The following is a 5,655-nucleotide window of genomic DNA, read 5'->3' on the forward strand; positions in this document are numbered from 1 at the left end:
AAAAACAAATATGACGTCGAAGTGTACAGGGTGCGTCAATATATATCATTTAAGGAAAAAAACATGTCGATTTGAAATATGATATTAATGTGTATACAGGGCGTTTCAAAATACATCATTTAAGAAAAAAACATGTCGATTCAACAGAAGTCTAGCGTTCCAACATGTCGGAAGTCTCGTATCTTTGTTAACCAAGTTAGCATCATCAGGAGAAAGAGGAGATCCAAAAGTGTCGAGAGGTTAAGCTTTGTGGACTCAACGTGAGGGCAATGGGAGAGCGAAGTATTCGACAATGACATTTCTAAATACGTGGTTTTCCGTGCGTTTTCGATCGGTTTTCGTGCGTTTACGATCGTTTTTCGTGCGTTTACGATCGTTTTTCGTGCGTTTTCGATCGTTTTTCGTGCGTTTTCGACCGTTTTCCGTGTGTTCATTCGTTATCGTTTCATCGTTATTATCGTAACGGTTTTTCGTGTTTCAATATGACAGTCATTTATCATTTAACGCGTTTCGCTAACCAAGTTAGCATCATTAGGAAATGACTAAAGTCCATGCTTTGTCATATGAAGATTCATTTTGCGAATTTTCAGACTCTTGAACGCAACCTTGTGGAACACCCAACCTAACTTCTGTTACAGAGTGGTGTCGGTCAGCCAACCAGAATGGTGAAATCAAATATCGCTCGATTGATTGTGCTAGATGAAATTGAACTGGAGAATGAGGGTCGAATAATAATGATAATAATAGTGATAAAACATTAAAAGCTTGAAAGTGACGTAGTCAGCGTGATAGGTGGTGGCGTGTGTGATAATGAATGGGTTATTACAAAGAATAATAGCGCAACTGTCAGAAGGGCACTGAGTTGTATATTTACTAATAATGATCAGATCGTCGCATACGGCATGTCAAATGAAAGGATAAGAAATGGAGAATTCGTCGACAGAGAAAAAACAAATATGGCGTAATGAATATAATATCCAAGGCCGAATGTGAAATAACATAGGAAGAATTGCAAATTCAACAAACTTGTGATTAAAAAATGTTGGGTTATGAACAACTATAAGTTTATTCCAATTGCAGAAGCTTGATTCAAAACGCAGAATTTATTGACAAAGAAAATGAAAAAAATCATTGGATACTGAAACATATGATATATTTGGATTCCTTAGGGTGAGAAGGATTCGAATCCATCAAAAAACGACCACTTCCGGTTTCCACTTCCGGTCCTCCGATTTCGATGATTTCAACATCAATGGATTCGTTTAGATGTCATGAAACATAATTAATCATTTGTCGAAGCCAAAAGGACCTTATAACCTATTTTCATTATACTAGCAGCAACAGACCGATGTGGGTACTCATTTCAAATGATGTCATTTGTAGATTATGAAAAGTATAATATCGAGCATCTAATGTGGAATAGCATAGAAAGAATGGCACATTTGAAGAAAATCATTGAACATATTTGAAATTAAAAGTTGTTGGGTTATGAACAACTACGAGTGTAATGTAATTGCAAAAGTTTGATTCAAAACACATAATTTGTTGACAAAAAAATGAAATAATCATCGTATACTGAAACATATGGTATTTTTGGATTCCTTAGGGTGAGAAGGTTTCGAATCCGTCAAAAACAGGTCACTTCCGGTTTTTACTTCCGGTCGTCCGATTCCGATAATTTTGACATCAATGGATTCGTTTAGATGTCAAAAAACATAGTTAATCATTTTACGAAGCCAAAAGGACCTCATAACCTATTTCTGCTATACTAGTCGCAACAGGTCGGTGTGGCTACTCATTTCAAATGATTTAATGTGTAGACAATGAAAAATATAATATCGAGCGCCTAACGCGAAACAGCATAGGAAGAATTGCAAAGAGAATCATTGAAAAAACTTCGGATCGTTACGTACATCATGTCAAATGAAAGAAGAAAAATTGCAGAATTCAGAGACAACGAAAAAACAAATATGGTGCAACATGTCAGAAGGGCACTAACCCACATCTTTATTAATGATAACTGAATCTCAACGTGCAGCACATCAAATGAAAGGGAAACGAATGCAGAATTCATCCTCAGAGAAAAAGCAAATCTGACGCAACATGTCAGAAGGGCACAAAGCCACATTTTCGTTAATAATTGTCGAATCGTCACGTACAGCACGTCAAATGAAAGGAAAAGAAATGCAAAATTCATCGACAGAGAAAAAACAAAGATGGCGCAGTATGTCAGAGTGACACTAAGCAACATCTTTGTTGATGATAGTTGGATCTCAACGTGCAGCACATCAAATGAAAGGGAAACGAATGCAGAATTCATCAACAGAGAAAAAAAACGGAGACGATGCCAAGAGGGCCCAAAGTTGTATCTTCACTAATAATAGTCGCATCATCACATGTAGCATTTCAAATAAAATGGGGGAAAAAAAGCAGAATTCATGTGTTTGTTGCGCTATTCAAATCCAAGGTGACATGGATCGATGTCAACGCTGAATATGCATCTAACAAAGACTCTTTGATTTTCTTTTGTTTCATTTCAGAATATGTCATCACTAATTTTTATATTCAAACCCAAAGTGACATTGATCACTGTCAATGTCGAATCTACATCCGGAAATACGCAGTTCTCAAAGCGACGAAACAAAGGCTCTTTGTTTCATTTTGAAATATGTCATCACTTATTTTACTATAAATACGTCATGCATGGCGAAATGAGTTAGTTGCATCCGTTGAAAGTGATACCAGTGACAAGTGCACCGATTCTATTTGAAAGTAAGTGTTTTAGGTTTGACTTTTTCCTCAGATGAATTTATTCAAATGTAATTTATTTGAAAATTGGTGAGAATTGTTGAATCATTTGATTTCCAAAATTTTTCTCGATATATATATGTTGGATGATTTCAGTCAAATGTTTTACATGTCGTGGTTTGTTTGAGATAGTATTCGCATATATTGTCAATCAAAACATGAAGCTTCCATTTTTTATTTTTCACAGATGGATTTACAAAAGTTGAATGCAAGTTCGATCGTGAAGAGAAAGCCAAGTATCAAAGTAGTAGATTTGCCTGTGGAGATGCCGCAGAGGATATTCACTGCCAAAATCGTGAAAGGAAAATTTGGTGAGGCGGTCTTGTTAGATTTGGGAGATAAAGTATCATTTCTGCCCCACCGAGTGACGGAGGCGTATCGTCCTCACTTAGAAGAATTTTCATCAGGAAAATACGCTATTGTGTTCAAAGGGTTGATGGACATTGGGAAACCGAATCTTGTCGTTTCATTTGAGATTGTACAAAATTAAGGTTATTACTGTTTCCAATTTTTTCTTTGTTTTATAGGCAAAGAGTTTTTGGGTGTTTACAATATTTTTCATTCGAGTCACAGATATGATCCGCATAAAGTAGTGTTTCCATACAATATATTTTCTTCACTTAGTACGTGCAGAATATGTGTTTTAAATTCATTATTTTGAATGACACTTGATTTTTTTATTTTCATTATATGTGTAGCAATTACTTCATGGAAGACATTACCCTCTCTGTTGTCAAAAAATTTTGTTTAGTGTATGTTTTTATTAAAAAATCGAATTTATTTCAGTGTATGTTTTTATTGAAAAATCGAATTTATTTCAGAATAATACATCAACGTGTGCAGTATCAGTCAGAGTCATCTCAACAACAACATTCAAAACCGTCATAGCAACCTTTCCAGAACGAGTTTCAAATCTAAGCAGTTTCCATTTTTTTCAATCTATAGAGGCTTGAATTTGTCGATATTCAGTGATTTGTTGGACAAACTGCGTCTATTCAATATATACACAACCGTAATGAATTTGGAAGACTTTGAAGATTCATCGTGGTGTGTTCCAAAATTCAAGAAAAACATGCCGTTCTGTATGGGTCATTTCAAAGGAAATTTGTTCAGCTGCAGTCTCAATAACGTTGATATTTTATATAAATGGCTTTATAATATACTACCAAAATAAATACAATACATATCACACACATCTTTTTTTGAAAATGAAAACTTATCTTATACAGGGAAAGTTGTCAAAAATGTGCAATAACAAAAAATTATATACCAGATTTTATAGAGATGAAGAAACATCATATTGAAAGATACTAAGTTGACAAAAACAGGACATTTTAGAAATAAAGGAAATAAGTTTGTCTGTCATTTTAAATTCTGATTCGTTGGGTCGATATAACAAAAAGTGGCATTTTATATCTTGAATTTTATTCAGGACACTATTATAGATTATTGACATTTGTCATTAAATTTCAAGTGTGATATTTGGAAATTCATTTCGTATTGTAGTTTTTTCGAAATTCCCTTTCAAAATAGCATCCTTTGATATAGATACCGGACGAGTTCAATATGTGTAGATAACCTGAGTTTCATTTTTATGACAATGTCGTTTGGTGTGATCACGAGTCCATTATAACAGGGAGTGAAATGAATTCTCAGACATATGAATATAACAAAGTAACGATACAGACAAATATGAAAAATCGTTATGAAATAATTCAAAGCCATGAATCGAAATACATGAATTGCTTCGATATTCTGAAACAAAAACACTCAGTATTCACAATTCCATTCATTATTCCAACTATCTTCAAAATGCACATCAAGCATTTTGTCGTAGTACGGTGACCGGAGCAAAGTTACAACTTCAGCATATGAATGTTTATAAATAGTGAGGTAGGTCAAGATCTTCAACAGGTATTACGAAATTCATTCGGTGTTCATTGATCACGAAACGGTTCGTAAGCTTTCGGAATACAATGCAAATAATTTTCTTTATGACTATTCGTTCGATATTAAATATTATTACCTCAAAATATATCGAAATCATAACACGTTTGCGATTCATTTTTTCAGTTACACTTGAAAAGTGAGTTTCAGTTTGCAGAAATAATAGCCCACACATGTTGGAAATTTTGCCATAGTGTGGTGAAAATCGTATTGAAAATTCTACGAAATATAAGCGCATACATACAGAGTGAATCAATATTTGAAATACGTCGTTTGGAACCCCCCATAACCCTTCTCTATCGAATTTTGGCAGAAATAATGCTGAGTCGTATTGTAGAGTTAACGTTCGAAATTGGGGAAAGTGAAGTATTCAACAGTTTTGCGTGCGACGGTTATGCGTGCGTTTTCGAACAGTTTACGTGCCTTTATTCGTTATCGTTTCGTCGTTATTGTCGTTTTTTTTTCTTATTTCAATATGACAGTCATTCAACACTTAACGCGTTTCGCTTACCAAGTAAGCATCATCAGGAGATGACTAAAGTCCACGCTTTGTCGTATGAAGGTTCGTTTTGCGAATTTTCAGACTCCTGAACCGAACCTTGAGGAACAATCAGCCTAACTTCTGGTACAGAGTGGTGTCGTAAGCCAATCAGACTGGAGAAATCAAATATCAGTAGAATGATGGTTTTAGGTGAAATTGAACTGAGGAATGTGGGTCGAATAATAATAATAATAGTGATAAAACATTAAAACTCAACTTGTGTTACAGAGTGGTGTCGGTCAGCCAATCAGAATGGAGGAATCAAATATCGGTCTAATAATTGTGTTAGATGATATTGAACTGGGGAATGTGGGTCGAAAAATAATAATAATAATGATAAAATGTTAAAACTTTGAAAG

General features: G+C 34.6%; 1 long non-coding RNA gene across 1 annotated transcript; it reads left to right on the forward strand.

Moving 5' to 3' along the window:
* The first annotated feature begins 1,964 nt into the window (after positions 1-1,964).
* LOC141482757 (uncharacterized) lies at positions 1,965-4,357 on the forward strand. The gene is made up of 3 exons (XR_012465714.1): positions 1,965-2,772; positions 2,996-3,299; positions 3,630-4,357. It is a non-coding gene; the product is annotated as an uncharacterized lncRNA (long non-coding RNA).
* The last annotated feature ends 1,298 nt before the right edge of the window (positions 4,358-5,655 follow it).

Source organism: Leptinotarsa decemlineata, unplaced genomic scaffold (assembly GCF_025532065.1).
Source record: "Leptinotarsa decemlineata unplaced genomic scaffold, Ldec_3_MD MMD2_tig00001901, whole genome shotgun sequence".
Lineage (NCBI taxonomy): Eukaryota > Metazoa > Arthropoda > Insecta > Coleoptera > Chrysomelidae > Leptinotarsa > Leptinotarsa decemlineata.